The 20,763-nt window shown below is 39.5% G+C and overlaps 1 protein-coding gene across 2 annotated transcripts in view; it reads left to right on the top strand.

The window, feature by feature from the left end:
• The window catches only part of CALCOCO1 (calcium binding and coiled-coil domain 1), a 1,510,704-nt gene extending 1,490,186 nt beyond the window's left edge, over nucleotides 1–20,518 (top strand). For both annotated transcript variants that reach the window (XM_044083933.1, XM_044083936.1), the window contains exon 15: nucleotides 20,167–20,518. The gene's annotated coding sequence lies outside the window, so the exon portion shown is untranslated. The remainder of the gene's footprint in view (nucleotides 1–20,166) is intronic.
• Nucleotides 20,519–20,763: the final 245 nt, after the last annotated feature.

Below are 20,763 nucleotides of genomic sequence, written 5' to 3'. Positions count from 1 at the left end.
TATATAGTAACCTTTGTCCATAATTATGAGCCCCCCCTTATCGGGCTTTTTAATTCTGATATGCTCATTAGTCTGTAATTCATGTAACTTTTCTTTCTCATACTCTCACATATTATCATTATTCTTATGGTAAAACTTCTCCATTTTTCATTTACTGATCAAGTTTTGGATATCCAGTTTGCATATTTTCTCATAACAGTGAATTGTTGGATGTATTGGTGGGTTAAAGGTGCTAGATATACGTAAATGATTCAGTGTGTCCAAATTATGGAAGAGGATGTTAAAAGTGAGCTTTCTCATATACAATTTCAAATCCATAGGGACTGAAGCCATATCAGTATTTTTATTGGGGACAAATGTCATGTCTTTAGAAAAGTGATTACAACATTATTTGTCAATATTACAGGTGGAGAAATTGTAGACACAAAAATCGCCTTCCGAATTTTTAGTTTTTGAACCTGATGGTAACTTAAATCCAATTCCCTGTTCACTTTGGTTATCAGTAACTTCAGTGGGTATGTGGGCTACATTCTCCCCCTGATTTGTCCCTCTGGCCTCTTGCCCAGTCCCTCTTTGGGGGCTTGCCCCAATTGGGAGTCTGACATTGGTTGGTTGAATTCTGCTGGTGGCTCATTATTTTCTCTGTTCTCCTCGATACAGTAAATTCTTCTTTTCCTAAAAAAAATGTTGTTGTTTATGTGTGATGTTTGCTTCAAATGTACATCACCCACAGCAGGCTGAAATTCCTGTACATGTTGTTTTTCAGTCCAACATTGTGAGGAAGGGAGTTTTTTGAGTTTACAGTTCTTAATAATATTAACTTGTTCGTCTATACTTGTAAAAATACGGATATACTCAGCTTTAAAAGATTCATATTGAGTGTCTTGTGTAATACAAGTGTCAAGACTTGTTGTTTCAGTTATAAGTTCTTCAGTCTGTTTATGATTGTTCTTTACAAGCAAGTCCATGTACTCGCAACAATGCCTATTAAGTAGAGAGGTCAGGTCTGCATGTAATTTGGAATTAGGGATCAGCCCTGTAGGAAACCATCACATTCTCAGCCCTTTTGGGACCATATTCGCCTGAATGGATTCAATGAAGTAGGCATTATCCAATTGAAGCTTTTTTATTTTTAACAAATTACAGCCAAACTCCAAAACTTTTTCTACTCATGTGAAATTGCGGCAAGTATGCAAGTAATTTAAATTGGTGTTGTTTCTCAACCATTTACCCAAGATAGGCTTGTTATTCATGTAATGCATTCTAATAGGAAAATGAGAAACACTTACATTTGTATTGTCCCAGCTGTTAGTAGGAAGGTATGCCATCCCATTCAAACATGTAGACAAATCAGGTTTCACTACTGTATTAAGAAGATGATTCAAAGGCTAAGGTTCATTGTGCAAACGGGGTTCTTGCAGCTGTAATTGTTTTGTAGTGTTTCAGTGAGGTCATCAAGTCATTGGGTAAGCTCCTGCATTAGTAATGATAAATGCATATGTCTAGTCCAACATAATCCATGTCAGAAAACAGTGACTGGGTCGAATCTCCAGTTTGTGTGCCTGAAGCCATACTCAATTGACAAACTAAATGACAAAAACAGACCAAAAACAGCTATATTCCACAAGTATGGTCCGGACCAAAATGGAAACCAGTAGAAATAATGGTAAAACCATCTTTTATTCGACTGAAGTATAAAATAGATAAAGATTTAAAATATTGATATACAAGTGCTTTCATGTTCACATTGAAAACGTCTTCAGATAATTACTTTTAAAACATGATCCTTTATATAAGCAATTCAGGAACTTCTAAAAAGTCGTGTAATTGCCAAGCCCCCATAATAGCTAGATCTTAAAGAGCCCATTAATTATAGTGAATAAAAACATCTTAAAAAATATCATTGTATTAAATACCATACAAAATCTGCATGATCATGTAAAAATATATTATATTATATAGGTATTGTATTTAAAAAACATATATAAAACTTAAGATGGAAAAAACAATTCTTTCAAGTGCTTTTAGCTTTAGTAAGCACGCTATTTAAATCTGTTCATTCAAGCCAGGCCAATCCGTGGCATTTAAGCTCTTGCGTCCTATAACTAAGGTAAAGGGTTTGAGCCTGATTAAATTAACTAACCTGTCAGCTCTAACTAGGGCATTTCACACATACTCAAATACACTAACATACTTGTTCATCTGGAGCTTGTTTCTTAAAACACGAATGCTCAGTTCCATTCCAGTTTAAATGTGCATGTGTCGTACTAAAGACGCACATACAGGCATTACTAAGGATGCACTTTCCATCCATTCTTAAAGAAGAAATGTAATGCATGCAGAGTACATTTTTGAAGAAGAACTGAGAAATGCAAATTTGTGGCAGCCCCCTGACCAGGAGACCCTAGGGGACTGCCTAGGTCGCGTAGTGCTTAATCCGGCCATGGATTCACTAGAGAAGATACTAAGGCTGGGAAAGATCTTAGGCAAAAAAAACAGTGGGCAGCAGATCTAAGATGAATAGACAGGTCTACTAAAGAGATAAGTATGAAACTGCAAAAATTTAAATAAGCAGTTATTGACAGGCAAGCTTGATGTGCTAAAGTCCTTGTGTTCATGAAGAGTCAGACTCACCTCAAAGACTAAATAATCTTGTCTTTATTCCCATCAACTTTTTAACAGTAGTTTCTTATTCCCTGTCTGTAGTCCAACTATCACAAATATCTCTCTCTTGCTGATTCAGGAGTCTGACTGTCCATTGAGGCTAATGTTGGGCAGTTTCTTCATTTCTTCTCATTACTTCAGGTACAGGTACCTAGCATCCCTCATTTATGTCACATATATTTCAGCTATGAAGTCATATGCCCTTATTTATCATAATTTGTTTCAGAATTATGATTGTTTATTGAAATTCTGGTTATGGTAGACTGTAGCCACTGTTTTTGCAACAAATTTTGGTGATTTCTACACAAATGTGGGTTTGTTACTCCATACACAGCAATGAGAAAAAACTAAGGAAAAAAAAAGATTTAAACTTGGCGAAAGGAAGTCATTAATGGAGTCTGTCAGAGTTTAAAAAAAATGCAAACTGTCAGTATTTCTGAGGAGGGTACTGACTCTCAAGAGAGTCCCATACACATGGGTGTGCATGTGTTTTCTAAAATACCAGTCTTTTCTTCTCTAATCTTGATGCTACCAGAAGCTAATACCTTAATATTACTTTCATTAGTACATCATCTGGAGTCCTTTGAGACCTGCAAGGTCTAAAGGATTTATTGACAAAATAGCCTAATGCATTTTGGATAAGTTTACAGTTTAGGCCCCCTGTTTTGTCACCTTGTCCATTTTCAGAATTGTTTCAGCACTTCTTTTACAATAAAATTTTTAACAGTATTTTTAATACAGTTTAGGAAACTATAGAATATTGTCCAGAACTTAAGTCGTTCTGAGGGAAGTACTTGTATCCAACATAGCACACTAAGACACACAGCTTTTCACATACAACTAGAAAGGTTCAAGAGGGGGAAAACACATTCTCCTGATTTTTCTACTGGGGTGAATTGTTTTTGTTTCTTTGTTTTTAGAGACAAATACATTTTTCTTTTTCACAAGATTCAGATAGGGATAATTCTTCCTCTTAGCCCCCCCCCCGGTCTCTGCCAAAATGCATATCTTTTTAGATAACTTTAAATGATGTGGGTGAGTCCTGTAACTGGCCTACTGGCATTTCCTCTGTACTTGTAAACAGATACAGAGATATGATGAGGCAGCCCCATAAAAGTAGGCAGTACTTGTATCGTACTGTACTTTTAGAAGTGTTTAAAAAATGGAGTCATACTCCTAATGTTAAGTCTTCTGCACCAAGAAAATACAGAAACAAACAAACAAAAACATAGACAGTTGGCAACCTTGAAAGCTGTACTTCCTTATATAATGCAGAATTCTAAACAACTTGTCTTCATATTCCAGTGGAGTTTTCTTACAAGAAAATTCTATATTTCCAGAGAGTGTAATAGCACGTTAATTTTTCACTCTGTTGGGCTATTCAAAGCCAATGTGTTTTGCTCTTCTGTCTGCTCAGGTGAATAAAACAGAGCATGGTTATATTCCCATGTCAGCATGAGTATTTGATAGTCAGAAAGTCAAGAGAACTGAAAATTCATCACATACTCATTTTCACTTTGTAAATATTGACAACATTTTAAAGAGTCTGTTCTAACTCCATTCACCTCAGTAACCTTCTAGAGCACTTACAGATTAATCTCTCATGGAACTCTTCCCTACTAAGAAAAATAAACATATTAAGGTATACTTTGTTCAGCAGCAGTAGGTTACAGCCAGACACTTCCTAAGAGCATTTGGAAAACAGGTCTTCCTGCATTCTTCTGATACCTCATGGCCATATTTTGGGTCCCCCTTCAGATTATCAACATTTCATAAAGACGAACTGCATATGGTCAAGACCATATGATCAATGTTCCAAAAAGATTGAACTGTTTGTATTCAGATCACCTTTGCATTTTTCCCCATTGTAGTGCAATATCTGAGTTTGTATATATAATTAACAGGGAATGTTGGGATGCTGGGGGTCTTGCCTCCCTGCAAAAACATGTTTTTGTACTTTTGTAGATGTCCTTCCATATCACTGTTGCACTTTTCTTTGCAATAGGGATCCCCTGCCTAGGGCAGCTTGACATCTGATGAGTATACCAAAGCCTTTTGATTGTAATGGGTACACCATACATCACACATTTGATCCCCATGCACAGCATAGGGCATAAAGGTGACATCTGGACATAACATGCTTAGGACTTTAACAACAGTCCGAATGCTGTTTTTGATCATCAGTCTGAACGCTTGTTCGTCTGCTGGTTACCAAACCATTTTCAGGTAAGTGCCCCATTGAGGTTTTTTTATTTTCTCATCATTGTTTTGCCTTGTTCTGGTTGTTGGCTTCATAGGTTCATAGGTTCATAGGTTCATACTAAGCTAACTGCCCTTGCGAGTCTCATTTTAAGCTTAGCAAATTACCCCTTATGAGACTCAAACCCTGCACCTTGTGTTTGTAAGGCAAACACCTTAACCATTAGGTCACCCTCCCCAGAAAGGGGAAATGCCAGTGTGGGATTTCAACCTTTACCTGATGGTATCTGGTTAAACTGATGGATGCTCTTCTGGACAGTAAGCATTTGTTTGGTGCTGCTGCAAAGTTGTTTAAGTCCCTGAAAAAAAAGTGCAAGGCATTACAGGGCTTGAAGGATATTTTTGATTAGCCTGCTCCCAAATTTCGAAGGAATTACCCAACAAGTTTGCCTTTGTTTGTAGACAGTCTTGTCCTCCCCCCAAAGGTAAAAAAGGGTGGTAGAAGGGTTCCTGGTGGTAAGGCTACCTAAACTCCTACTCAGAAGCCTCCTTTTCCTGACAAAGCAGGTACTGCCTGACTGTCCTTGCCCTGTTATTCTCAGTCTCATTCCTCTTTGTCTGCATCTTTTACTGTCCGTTCCTATTTGGTTAAAGGTCACCCAAGACTCCTGGGTTCTTTCCATAATTCGCCAGAGTTATTACATGGTTTGGAAATCTCTCCCACCCACCCTCCTGCCCCCCCTTTTTTGGACATTCCTCAGCCTTCTCAGGAACAACTGCTCCTTTTTCCAGGGGTGCTTCAGGGCCTGTTGGCTCAAGGAACAGTTAAAAAGTTCCATCTCCTCAGAGGGGGAAGGTGATTTACTCCAGAATGTTCTTGGTCTCCAGGAAAGAAGGTATCTGGAGACCCATTCGGGATGTTTCTCAGCTAAACACCTTTTTTAAGGTCCCTTCTTTTCAGATGCTATCCCTTCAAACCATGATTCCTCTTCAACTTCTTCAAGCTTTTCTAGTATCCCTGGATCTCAAGGATGCTTATCTACACATTGTCATTCATCCCCCTTTCAGGAAGGTTTTGCTTTTTCCTGTTTCTTCCTAGCAAGTTCAGTTCTCTGCTTTGCCCACTGGCCTATCTACTGCCCCAAGGGTCTTCACCAAATGCCTCTTTTATGTGATTGCCTTCTGCAGGTTGAGAAGGATACAAGTCTTTCCTTACCTGGACGACATGCACATTCAGGCCTCTTCTCCAGAGATTTTCTTTCAGCATCTAAAGTTTGCTATTTCTGTCCTGTAAAGTTTGGGGTTTACTGTAAATTTCCAAAAATCATTCCTTACCCAAAAGTAATTCCTTACTCCTTATCAGGATCATGTTTTTCTGGAGTGCGGGCTCAAGACTCTTCCAATACTGGCATCCCTTCCTCCTTCCAATACTTCAACTCTGATTTCTTTCTTTCAATCCCTTCTTACTCTGGCTTCAGTAACAGCCAGGGAATTTCTGAGGGCTGTGGGTTACATGGCTTCCACCATTCCTATGCTGCTTCTGGCCAAGCTCCATATGAGAAAGCTCCAGTGGTTTGAGAAATTTCAACCCCAAGGGAGAACTAGTAATAGTAAGAATTTGAAAAAAGGCACTTACAAATGTGGAATGTGCAAGCAGTGCACATTTATTTCAAATAGAGGCTCTTTACATATCCCTTCAAGGATTTTTTTATTTCAAAGCCAATATTTATGCGAATTGTGCAACACAAGGAGTAGTATATTCGGGTTATTGCATAAAGTGTTATAGTTTCTATGTAGGTAAAACAGAGAGATCATTAAGAAAGAGAATATATGAACATTTGTATGAAGTCTCGAGAAAAAAAGAAACTAACGCTTTTTATAAACATTCTATTTCATGCCCATAAATGTGTTTAAACTTTATCGTGTTAGAACAAGTACAAATGGATGGTAGAGGGGGTGATTGGGAAGCACGTCTAGAATATAAGGAACTTTTGTGGCAGCTCAAATTAGATGCTGCCACTAGTCCTGGTTTGAATGACAATATAAATATAAAAAGTGTCCTTAAATTAAGAATGGCCAAACTGTGATTTCATAGTAATTCAATGTATTGTTTATAGAAATTGTTAATTGTCTGATCAGTATGCCATTCGTTTAGTTACATTAATGTAATACAATATGGGATAATATGTAAATCATTTTTAGTAATACACTGGTTTTTAACAAGTATTTTAGGGTAGTTTATATATAAAATATTAAAAAAAAATTTTTTTAAGAAAATTTCCACCATATGTTTTATTAAGAACATTTTGTGTAAATCTTGTTTAATTAATTATTTATATATTTATACATCATAAAATTTATACATATTTTATATATATTTAATATTTTTAATATTTTTATATATTTACATACATACTAGTTTTAATAGATATGGGTAGGATATAATTAAATATCAGGGTAAAGAACATAAAGTGAATTCATTCTATTGTAGGATATAAGAATATGGATCCAATGTATTTTAATATTTTAACAAAGTTAACATGATTTCCTATATTTTATTTATCTATATGAACATCAATGTATTGTATGGTAATGGTATAATGTTGCAAGTGAAGTGCAGTTAGGTCAGTCAATGACAGCATAGCTTTAAAGTTTAATTATTACTGTTGTCACATGGTGGTAAATGAGCCCTATATTAACAGCTCAATTCAGCATATATTTCATCTTGATAAAGCTTGGTATTGAGACCAAGCAAAAGCGCTTGATTCTAATTGTTTTTTTGGTTTAATGAAAGATTTTACGCTGAATAGCGAACTTTTTAATGTTTATTTTAAGACAAGAACAATAAAGTCTGTTTCATTCTAAAGTTTCTCCAACGGTCTGGTTCTTCACACAGTGGAAGTGTTGCTTTGGTGTGAACTGCTTTGTTTTTGTATTTACTGTAAATTTCCAAAAATCATTCCTTACCCAAAAGTAATTCCTTACTCCTTATCAGGATTATGTTTTTCTGGAGTGCGGGCTCAAGACTCTTCCAATACTGGCATCCCTGCCTCCTTCTAATACTTCAACTCTGATTTCTTTCTTTCAATCCCTTCTTACTCTGGCTTCAGTAACAGCCAAGGAATTTCTGAGGGCTGTGGGTTACATGGCTTCCACCATTCCTATGCTGCTTCTGGCCAAGCTCCATATGAGAAAGCTCCAGTGGTTTCTAAAGTCAGTTTGGCTACAACATTCTCATCCTTCAGATTTTTATAGTCCCTCTTCCTTCACACCTCCATCTAAAACTTCAGTGGTGGATCCATCAGTTGTCCCTCAACCCAGGGCTTCCTTTTCAACCTCAAATCGCCTCTCAGGAACTCTTCATAGATGCCTTGGACATGGGATTGGGGGAGATCTTCTTCGGTCCCCTGAAAATACAGGGCATTTGGTCTCTTCAACAAAAGAAAGACCACATCAATGTCAAAGAGATGAGAGCTCTTCTTTTGGCTCTTCAGGCTTTACATTCTCTCTTCCTTCCAGGGCCCCTCAAAATTCTCACAGACAATACCACAGTGATGTGGTATATTAAAAAGCCAGGTGTGACAAGGTCTTATCTCCTGTGCAGATTAGCTCTTCAGATTTGAAGTCCCATGCCCTCTGGCCTAGAAGGTGGATGCCTTCTCTTTTTCTTGAAAGGGGATGTTTCTTTATGCCTTCCCTCCCCTTCCTCTCATTCTGAAGATCCTTTTCAAGATAAAACAGGATGCCAAAATCTTGCTGGTGACTCCCATTTGGCCCAGACAGCATTGGTTCCCACTTCTTCTGCATTTAGCCAAAGGAAATCATCACAAGTTCCTCCCAGGGTGGACTTACTCACACAAGACAAGGTATTTCTCATCCATCCCCACCTGTCCACTCTTCAACTGACATTGTGGATGACAGGGTTTTGATCCCCTTCAGACACCATTTTTCTGAGGATGTACTTTGGGTCCTGCAGGAGGCCAGGAAATCCACTACTAGAAAATCTTATTTGTCCAAATGGAAAAGATTTTCTGTTTGGTGCCTTTCTCATAACCTGGATCCACTTACTGTGGATGTTACTTCGGTTCTCTCTTATTTGTTTGCCTTGCTCAATGCTGGGTTGGCATATTCATCTGTTAAGGCCCATTTGTCAGCTATTTCTACTTGTGTGCCTTTGACCACCACCTCCCTTTTAGCGTTTAGATTTGAAGCCACACAATTTCTTAAAGGCATCCTTCACATTAGGTCTCCCAGGAAGCCTGTCTGTCCTTCTTGGGGGTCTTCATTTTGTTCTAGAAGAATTGACTCAGGCTCCATTTTAGTCTGCTGCTTCAGCTTCCTTACAGCATTGCTCTTGGAAGACTTTTCTTATTTTGACCCTTACTTCTGCCTGACAGGTGTCTGAGCTGCAAGCCCTTATGGCTGTTCTTCCCTTTTTAGTTTTTCATAAAGACAGGAGGTCCCTTCATACTAATCCTTCTTTTATACCCAGGGTGGTTAATGAGTTGTCTTTTAACCAGTCTGTTCATTTGCCCATTTTATTTCTTTCTACGTCTAATCTGCTAGTGAGAAGGTTTTGCACACCATGGATTTGCATTGACAACTCAGATATTATTTGGATAAGACTAAATCTTTTCATAAATCTGAACAGCTTTTTGTTTCTTTTCATCTTAAGTCTTTAGGTTTGACTATTTCCAAGCAAAGCATTTCTTCTTGGATATCTAAAGCCATTTATTTTTGCTATTCTTTTCATGGGAAGAGCCTTCATTCTTCTGTTAAGGCTCATTCTACTATGGCTTTGGATTCTTCTGCTGCTTTTTCAAGGGTCTGGACACTAATTCTGTTCTTAAGGCAGCTACCTATACTTCTGACCCTAGTAATCACCTTTACCAATCTCTATAAGTTGGGTGTGATTACTAGGGTCAGATCTAGTTTTGCCAGTGCCATTCTCCATGGCTTCCTAGTGGGCTCTGCTCTCCCATCTTTCTTCCTGAGTTATTGTACTGTCCCTAATGTAAAGAATACTGCCAACAGTGATATGGAAGGACAGTTTACAGTTTTGTAAAATTTTACCATAACAGTAGATGTCCATCTCTTCACTTCCTCCTCCCCCTGGTCTTTTTTCCTTCTGTATGTGCCTGTTACCAGATGATATCCTTAGGCTCTCTTTCGTACTGGGAATTTTCAGTTCTGAGGATGGTATGCCCGGACATCACCTTTATGCCCTACGATGTGTGCAGGGAGCATATGTGTAACATACGGAGTGCCCATTACAACCTAAAGGCTTTGATGCACTGGCCAGACATCAGACTGCCATGGGCAGGGGATTCCCATTGTAAAGAATATTGCAACAGGAAAGAGAAGGATATCTACTGTTATGGTAAGATTTTACACAACCGTACTTTTTCTACCTTTTGCAGTGTCGATTATCTGGGTTCAACCCAATGCATTTCTACATTATAGAAACTCTGTTTCTTAAAGTAGATTCATATATTCCATTTGAGGATAATCCAGTATCTCAAAAGTGTAGAAGCTCAAACCAGAGAAACTCTGGAATTTTGGATTCCAGTTCTATGGTACATAAAGAATGAAATCCTATATTGGACAAACATATGAAATTTATCAGTAGGAAAGACTCTTCTTCCCCATTCTGACATCCTGAGTTGAACTATGGATATCCTTCCATATCACTGTTGTAGTATTCCTTACAAAAGGGATTCCTGCCAGGGGTAGCCCAGCATATTCAGCCAGTATATCAAAGCCTTATGGTTTTATAGACATACATCACACATATGCCCCCTTTCTCAAGGTGTAAGGCATAAGGATACAAAGGTAACTTACGTACCTCAGAATTTCTTTGCCAACAGTTTGAATAACATCTTTGATCATCATTCTGAATGCCGCTTCTTCTGTACTGGTTACCAAGATGTGTTTGAGATAAGTGCCCCATTGGGGTTTCTTCTTATCTTTTTATTTATTTATTTATTTATTTATTTTTTTTTTGTGAGTTTACATCATCCCAAAAGGGAAACTGTCAGTGTGGGAGGCAGATCCCCCATAAGGATCATCATGAGCAGTGCCTCTTCTGTTTGTGTACTTCTCACAACCATACACAGTGTTCTCTCTAACGAGCATTTGTCCCTAAGACCTTATGTAGTCATCTCTTCTCCTTGTCCATTTACCTGGAGAACCAGTGTCTTACGTTGTTGGTGTAGGGTGCTGTGGCAGAATCCTGGCATCCCAAAGGTTAGCCGCCTGCCAAGAAAAAGGACAAGAAACTCAGGTCAAATTTGGCTGTTGTCCCGCCTCCACCAGGTATCTCTCGAGAGGCTGGTGAAAGCCCAGAGGATCATCCAGTTGTTTTATCAGATTCCTCTGCAACAACCATTTCAGAGGCCAGCATGGATCCAACTTCTCGCACGCCTTTGGAGGCTCTACAAACATCTACTCCAGATGTTGAGGGGGAACCTCAGCTGATTAGTTCAGAGGGACTGAGGGGGATACTGCAGGTACTTGTTCAGGAGGAGATTCATACTACATTGGTTGAGTGTAGCCAAGGGTCTGAACCTCCTAGGGTATTTAGGGCAGATGTCCCTCAAAAGAAAAAGCATTTTCCCATGCTGCTATAGATCCTCACCATGAATGGCAAGATTTTACCCAGGGGTTATTTAATGCATTGATGGCCTTAAAGCCTCCCCAAGGAGTTTCTGTGCCTACTCCCCATGTTCATCTACCCCACTCAAGAGAATTAGAGAGCAGGAATCCTCTGAAGAGGATTTGGATTGTGGGGAAGAGTCCTTGGTGTAGTCTTCTCCGATCCTTTCTCCCTTGGATTATAGCTCTGAGGAAGAGGATTCTATTAGCCCTCCCTTGGAAGAACTCTGCTTTGGGGGCACTATTTCTCATATGATGGAATATTTTAAATGGGACTGTTCACGGGTTTCTGACATTCAAAAGAGGTATTATGAGCTCCTCCAGATGGAATCCCGTAACCCTGTGCTGTACTGCCTGTCCTGGCTGTCTTTCTAGATACCTTCTCAGCAGCATCCATGGCCCCAGATTCTAAACCTCCAGCTCCTAAGAAACTTGGTAGATTTTTTAAGATGCCTGATGAGTGTAAGTTCCTCTACAACTGTCCTTCCGCTGACCCTTCTGTAGTGTCTATCTCTTCTGACAAAGACTCTAAACTTTTGCCTTCTACTAAACTACTTCGTTCAAACAGGGATTTTAGAGCTATGGAATGGCTTGGGAAAATGGTATAAACTGCTGCCACCTTGGCCTTTCAGGCTATCCGTTACCAGACTCATATGACCAGATGTGTTTTAGCCCTTCAATTTCAGCCTTCCCAGGCAATCTCAGACCTCTCTGATTCTGAAGGAAAGGCCCTCGGCCCTCTCTTTACCGGACTGTACTTCTAAGGTAGCTCACCACCCCATTAAATGTAGTTATGATGCAGCTGATGCCTCCTCTAGGACTACTGCTTTTGGTTCTGTTTTGAGACATTACTCTTGGCTTTGTCTCCAGCCTTTGTCTGAGGATATTAAAGCTAAACTGTTGGATGCTTCTCTTGAAAATGGGAACTTGTTTGGTTCTGCAGCTGCTGAGCTTTTTAAGTCACTGTTCAGGATAAAGGTAAGGCCTTGAAGAAATTGAAGCATATTTTTGTCTCCTGTCTGTAAGTTCCAGCAGAATTATCCATCCAGGTATATCTTTGTTCGTAGCCAGACTCGCCCTCCTCTCAAGGGTAAGAAGAGTTTTAGGTGGGCTCCTCCTGCTAAGTCTGCTCAGACTTCTACTTCTCAGAAACCTCCTTTTCAAGACAAGCCAGGTTCTACCTGACTGTTCACTTCCCTGTTTCCTGAGACAGGCTCCCTTATCCCTTCATCACTCCCGGTCCCTTCCCAGTTGGTTAAGGGTCTCTCAAGACTCTTGGGTTAAGTCCATCATCCATCAGGGATACTTCATGGTATGGAAATACCTTCCATCTTTTCCAGGCATCCCTCAGCCTCCTCAGGAGCAGCTTTCTTTCTTCCTAGACCTGTTTCAGGGGCTTTTGTCACAAGGTACTATTAAAGCTGTGCCCCCTTCCTAAGAAGGGAAGGGGTTATATTCCAGAATGTTTCTGGTTCCTAGGAAGGAAGGCACCTGGAGACCCATTCTGGACCTTTCTCAGCTCATCACCTTTCTGAAGGTCCCTTCCTTTTGGATGTTATCCCTTCAAACCCTGTTTTCTCTTCTTCTTCCCCAGCCTTTCTTGGTCTCCCTGACTCTCAAAGATGGTTATCTTCACATCCCAATTCATCCCCTTTTCAAGAAGGTTTTGTGTTTCTCTGTTTCTTCCATACATTTTCTGTTCTCTGCTTTACTCTTTGTTTTTTCTACTGCCCCAAGGGTATTCAACAAATGTCTTGCTCCTACAGTTATCTTTTGCATTGTGAGATGGGTTCAGATATTTCTTTATCTGGATGACCTACTTATTTATGCTTACTCCCCTAAGGTCTTGCTTCATCACCTCCAGTATACTTTTTGTCTCTTGCAAAGTCTAGGGTTTGCAATTAACTTCCAGAAATCAGTCCTGGTTCCTTCACAAGATGGTGTATTTCTCATTTGCAGGTTCCAGACCATTTCTATGATGGCTTCCCTGCCTCCTCACAATGCTGTTTCTCTAATCACCTTTTTTTCAATCCCTTCCTCCTCTGGTTTCAATTTCAGCCAGAGAATTTCTCAGGGCTCTAAGATTCATGTTCATGGCCTCCACCATTCCTATGCTACCTCAAGCCACACTTCATCTGAGAAAATTACAGTAGTTTCTAAAGTCAGTATGGCTCCAACACTGTCATCCACTGGATTTCCTAGTCCCACTTCTTCCATGCCTCAAGCTAGAGCTTCAGTGCTGGATTCATCAGTTGACTTTAAACCCAGGACTTCCTTTTCAGCTCTCAGGACATTCTCAGGAACTTTTGTCAGATGCCCCAAACACAAGGTAAGGAGCCCATTTTGGTTCCTTCAAGGTCCATGGTTTCTGGGCCCCTCATCAGAAGTTAGACCACATCAACATCAAGGGAATGAGAGCTCTCCTTTTCACCCTTCAGGCGTTTAATTCTCTCTTTCTTCCAGGGCCTCTCAAAATCTTCACTGACAATACCACAGTGATGTGGTATATCAACAAGCAAGTGGGGCATGGTCATATCTTCTTTCCAGACTAGCTCTTCAGGTTTGGAATCCAACTGTCCAGCATCAAGTGATTCTTCAGGGTGCATGCATTCCTTCAGAGCAAAATATAGTGGTAGACTCTTTAAGCAGGTCTAAAACTCAGGCTTATGAAAGGATGCTTCACAGCGATGTGTTTCTCAGCATTGTCTATCAGTGGGGTACTCCTCAGGTAGATCTTTTTACCTCCCCTTTGAACAACATCCTCTTTTTGCACCAGAGACCCAAGTCCTCTGGCTTGGAATGTGGTGCCTTATTTTTTCTTGAAAAGGGATGCTTCTCTATGCATTCCCTCACGTTACTTTGATTACAAGGATCATGCTCAAGATAGTGCAGGATGCTCCCAAAATCTTGTTGGCGACCTTCTTATGGCCCAGACAACATCGGTTACCCCTTTTTCTTCACCTAGCTAGGAGAAGTCACAATAAGCTACCTCACAGGGTGGACCTGCTCACACAAGACAAGGAGTTTCTGATCCATCCTCACTTGTTCACTCTTCAAATGACAGTGTGGGTGATAGAGTTTTTATCCCTTTTAGGTTCCTTTTCCTAATGATGTGCTTTATCCCTTTTAGGTTCCTTTTCCTAATGATGTGCTTAGGGTTCTGCTGGAAGCCAGGAAATGCACTACCAGGAAATCCTGTCTGTTCAAATGGAAGAGATTTTCTGTTTGGTGCATTGCTCATAACCAAGAGCCACTTTCTATGGAGATCCCTCTGGTTCTCGCTTATTTGTGTGAATTGCTCCATGCTGAGTTAACATGGACTTCTGTTAAAACTCACCTCTCAGCTATTTCTGCTTGTCTGCCATTATCTCCTCCCCTGCCTCTAAGTTTGAGGTCAAGCAGTTTCTTAAAGGCATCCTTCATATCAGTCCTCCCAGGATGCCTATTCCACCTTCCCAGGACCTTAATATTTCACTTGAAAAAAATGACACAGGCCTTTCAGCCTGCAGCTTCAGCTTCTTTGCAGAATTGCACATGTAAGACTTGTTCTTATTTTGTCCCTTGCTTCAACTTAGAGAATATCAGAACGCCAGGCTCTTATGGCTGTTACTAATTTTTTTTATTTTTATTAAGGACAAGGTGTCTTTTCATACTTATCCTTCTTTAATATCCAAGATGGTTAACGAATCCTGTCTTAATCAATCTATTAATTTGCCCTCCTTTTTTTCCTTCTCTGCATTTTGCTAGTGAGAAGGTTCTTCACATCTTGGATTTACATAGAGTGCAGGTATTATTTAGACAAGAATAAAGCCATTCAAAAATCTGAACTTTTTGTTTCCTTTCATCCCAGATCTCTAGGTTTGTCTGTTTCTAAGCAGATTATATCCTAATGAATCTCTATGGCCATGCCTTTTTGTTACTGTTTTCAAGGCAAAAGTCTTTCTGCCTCTGTAACGGCTCATTCTGCCAGGGCTTTGGCTTCTTCCAGTGTTTTTTTTTCATAGGATTGGATACCAGTTCCATCCTTGACGCTGCTTCTTGGACCTCTGTCCATATTTTTACTAAGCATTACAAACTGGATGTTGATTCCAGAGCAAGAGCTAGCTTTGCCAGAGCTATGCTGCATGGGTTTCTTGAGGGCTCCTCCTGGTCTTCCTCTTCCCAAGTTTCCTCTTCAGTTTTTGTACTCTCCCTTTGGTAAGGAATGCTACAGCAATGAGGAGGACATAGTGCATTTGTGTAAAACCTTCTCTGTTGCAGCATTCACTCCTTTCTCTCCTCCCCTCTTTTGCTCTATTCTTTTTCTTTTTTTCTCCTTCTGGGTGCACATGTTTCTCCAACTTCCTTGGGCTGTTGTTCCTCCTGGAGCTTTTCATTTCTGAGGTACGTACATCCATATATCACCTTTATGCCTATGCCTTGAGTGGGGAGCATACATGTGATGTATGATGTTCATAATATCATAAAGCTTTGGTATAACTGCCTGGACGTTAGGCTACCCTTGGCAGGGAATCCCTTTGTACATGGAAAGCAAACATATGACAACATTAATAGAACAGTGATCCAGAGGGAAGCAGAGTGTAAGAAAATGTGAGAAATAAGGAGAGAATAGCATTTTGGATGCAGATCTTTAAGGAGAAGAACAGCAACCATACAGAATATTATACTCATAAAGCAGCAGTTAAGTTTTCTAATAACAAAGCCAACAAAGAAGTGGAGAAAAGAGATTTTACCAGGTGAGAATAACCGAAAGTATGGATATAGAAAATAGACAAGAGGGACTGGAATTTACTGGAGATAACTAGCAAAGGAACTAAGTTATTGAAACCAAATAACTGGGGAGGGAAAGCAACAGATAAGGGTGAGCAGAAGTTTGGACTGCAAGTTAGAGACGATCTTCTATAGCAGGATTTCATAAAGGAGTATAGGACAGAGAAAAGGATAGGGAAGTGTTAAATGAAAGACCTGTTACTATAAATTTTGGTTGAGTCTAGATCAGAAGCTGCTGTTAAAGAATGGATAATTACTAGGACATGTAAAATGTTGCATGATAACCAGACGAATTAATCAAAGGTTAGAAAAGATCGGGAAGAAAATGCAAAGGGAATTTATAAAGGAAAAATGGAGGGGCATCTGTATGGCTCCCAAGTATTCAGTAAAGTCCAAACGGTTTAGGATTTTTGCAGGGAAGTGTTTGCATAGGTATTTTTATACCCCAAGTAACAAAACAAGTTCACAATGTCCACCATAATGAACAGCACATCCTCATTAAATACCAGTGAACTTAAATTCTCAGTCAAATGCCAAGAATCCCTTAAAATCTGCAGATGGGTTGCTAATAGCCCCTTACACTTAGCATCAACAAATTTAGCCAGGGGTTCAGGTTTTAGACTGTCTTGCCACCACAATAGGTCTCAAAGGGGGGGATCACTGTGGCATTTATGGGTTTTAGGAATGCCTAATATGGATGGAATTACAAGCCTAAAAACCTCCTATCCTATCCATCCAGATTACCCTGAAAAACTAAATTGTCTAAATAAAAATCAATTTTATTGCGGTCAGTGGCAATCTTGTTCCTCAAAACGCTCCTGTAAGTGTGCCCACCGTAAAGAAGCTAAAATATTTTACTCGACTAGTACATGGTATCCATTATCAGAACCCCTCCCTCTTGTTAGGTTTCATAATACACAGATGTTTATTCTTGACCAAATTATTCAAAGTGCGTCTTTCACTACAAGTCAAGTTACTTGGTCCATATACTCTCGATTTAGAAAATCTGCGGAATTGATCTTCACATACTCTCTCAGATATCACCACCCAGAATTCATATGTGAAATGAAGACCCTTCTCCTAACAAACTTTGTAAAGGGAGAAGGGAAAATGGAAGATGTATCAGCAGAAAAGCACTCTCAATTTCAAACCTGTAGTAAATAGTTTCAATTGGACAAATGCTTTGACAATGTTCAATTTAAAACTAGGAAAAAAATTAAACCCCCTTTTTAAAATATTCAAAAGATCCAAAAACATATCACAGTTGGATAGATTAATCAACTTAAAGGAATCCACAGCTAATGCACAAAATTGACGCCCACAACCACAAGTACAGTCAGTCAATGTCTGTTTTTCCTCCCCCTGCCCCCTTCATAGGTAAGTGGAAGACTGACCCTTGTGTTGCCCCACATTGGGGGCTGCATAGTTGGAAATCCATTGATTCACTATCCTCTCCCAACAGTCGATCTGAGGACTGCCCAAAAAAGGCTGAAAATCTTCCACTGTTCATCCACTGTGAGCTGTTCACCTTTAACTGGGGCAGAATCTTTATCGGGGGAAACATAAACTCATTCATGTAGGGAAAGAGAACAGAAGCAGGTTTAGGATATGCCTTCCCCACAGAGTACTCAAATTTGTCTCTAATTTTTTTGCTTTGCACATCCTGTTGGCTTCTACCTGTTTATCAACTGTAGAAAATATAGCCAAGTAGTCTTGTGAGTAGAAGAGAAATCTTGGCTGATACACAAATTTATGGTTTTAATATCCTCTTTCGATGCCACAAGTTTGTGACTGTTCTTAATCAACAGCTCCAGGATTCTAACACCATCCTGATCAAGTAATGTCACCAAGTCATTTGTTTTTCAATTGTTGTGCATTAACTCTGATGAAGTCCACAATTTTTGGATGAGAGCATGTAATTAATGCTATTTTTGTGGTCTGGAATAGAGAGAGTGATGCCATCCAGCTGAATGTGATTTTGGTATGTCTTCAGTAATGTAAGTTCTCATTTTGGACAACAGCTTACACCAACTTAGAATACAGATGTCTCCTCTACAGTATGTTTGCTTGACAGCAGAGGTGACTGCAAGCCGGCCTAGTCATCACATTAAGTGCATCTAGCATTCTACCTACTCTCAGTCCATATTTTACCCTTCCTCTCTCTCTGGTCTTATGCTGTTGTGACTGCATCTGCGATTTCTCTCTTTACTATCCATTCCTGTAGTCCATTTCATGGATCTACAGCTGTCTCTGTGAAAATGCAGCTTCAGAGTTCCAGAAAGTAGCTAGTCCATGTAGTCTGCTTTTGTCTATCAATTTTTTCACACTCTCTCATTCCTGTTCAGGATGATCCTTTCATATCTCAACAACTTGGTCTTTTGCACCAATATCATGGTCCCCCATTTTCTCTAGTGTCAAGTGATAAGAACTCTAACTCCCACTGACTCTTTTCATTTCCTTTCCCCCTCTGTTTCACTAATATTCCTGGTGACTTTCCTCTAGATTCCTTCCAGCAACCTGATAAACCCTTTCCTTGTAACCAGATTCAAATTCAGCTTTATTGAAGTGCTTGAAAAAAATAAGCACTATTACACTGTAAAAATCGAAAATTAAAAATGCAGTGGTAAAACGTGTTAGATATGGAATTACTACATTCAGAGTTTGTGACCAGGTTCAAATGACATTTCAAAAACATGGGTTTTAAACAACTTCTTAAAGCTGGCTAACATAGGAGACTCACTCTGCCACCATTGGAGAAGATTCCAAAGTCATGCCTGATGAAAAAAAAGCAGGAATGTCTAAAACCCATGGATGGGGATCACAGAGAACTTGGAGGACTGTATGTGTTCAGGAGCTTTTTCAGATAAGAGGGCTGCATTATGTATGGTTAAGGAAACTACTAAAATAACTTTAAATATAATTTAATACTTTACTGGCAGCCAGTGCAGACTCAGCAGAACCAGAGTGAAGGATAGTAGCAAGCTTTATCAGTGTCCTGCTTTACTTATGTAACATGCTTAGGACTGAGCAGTTAAATAAAGCTAATGTTGAGTACACCCACCCAACCCAGTGTGTGTGATGTCATGATATATGTCCCCCAAATGCAGAGTCTGGAGATTTTCAGAATGGTGCCAAGTTAGAGATTTCAGAAGATGAAATCCCAGCATTTTTTAACTGCAGAGCCGTCTTTACTGATCATTTGCTAAGTTGAGTACATAACTTGTTATTCCTGTTGAATTGTATTTTCCTGTTGTTCAGTCAACTTTTGAAGCAGTCCACCACTTCACACCTCCATCTGATGCAGATTGCCTGTCGGATTTTTTGTGGAGTAGTGTCAGATGCTCACTTGGAACCCAGCTGGACTACATGCCTTGATTCTTTTTGCTTATTCAGCTGTGGCTCAATCATAACACATGACCAAGCTGGACCTCTCTGCTGTGCGAGTCCATGCTGAGATGAAATGGGACATTCAGTCCTCAAAAACGATGTAAGCAGACCGTTCAGGGGCTTTTACATTGAACTTGCAAAGTTAAAGTAAAGTTTACTGTTCCTTAGTCCCCTGGTTTCATCTTTAAGCACCTGTCTTTTCAGTCTTAATCCCTGCTTGTTTCACTTGGAGACACTTATATAAAGTTTTTCAGATGTTTTTTTATATAGGAGTAAGTGAGGAAAACATTTTCCAACCAGCCCCCCTAATTCTTTTGGAATAGGTCTTTGCAGTCCTTTTGTTCCTTGTCAAATGACAGTACTGTGTGTATATGTCTACCCTTCTCTAACATTAATGTGTGTGCATTGGGGGAATATTAGTTCATAATAATTATGCAGGTCATCATAAAAGAAGTATTTATCTTTCATTGCTCTATTTTTTTCATCTTTCAGCACTGCCAGGGTCGAAGAAGGAATGACTTAATGTTATCTTACAAGACGGATCACTGTGCAGACCATGGAACTAGAGGTGTATCTACTAAGAATACTTCTTGAAAATGATGTGGCACAAATGGAACATGTTCAGAACTGTAATACAGTATTCCAACCTCAAGACCTTCCTGCTGTTAAATAGCATTTAAGTAGATATATTTTCAGTATTTAGACAATTTTCTAGCAGAACTTTTCAGGTTGTTTCCTTAAAAAATCATGGGTGGCGCAATCAGTAACAGTATATTCACGGTTTCCATTAGTGTCTGATTCCATGTGACACTTTTTATACATCATAAATAACAATGACGCCAGAGTTCCACAGGGTGCTGTTGTTTCTTGACATTCATTTCTCTGAATGATATAACTGTGCAGCAAATGTCACTCTGCTTTCGAAACAACCTGTTTGGTCAAGGTTGGTTCAGAGACTCTAACCTATACTGGTTGACATTATGTATTTCTTTTTTTTGCAGAACTTGTCAAATGAAAAAGATGGTAATACATTCATTTTGATACTCTAGTACTAAGAAGGCATACTTTTCAGACTAGGCTGCTAACTGC

Source organism: Protopterus annectens, chromosome 9.part0 (genome assembly GCF_019279795.1).
Source record: "Protopterus annectens isolate FY-2018-M chromosome 9.part0, PAN1.0, whole genome shotgun sequence".
Classification (NCBI taxonomy): Eukaryota; Metazoa; Chordata; order Ceratodontiformes; family Protopteridae; genus Protopterus; species Protopterus annectens.
The sequence above is the reverse complement of the archived record's forward strand: the minus strand, read 5'-3'. Positions and strand labels throughout refer to the sequence as shown.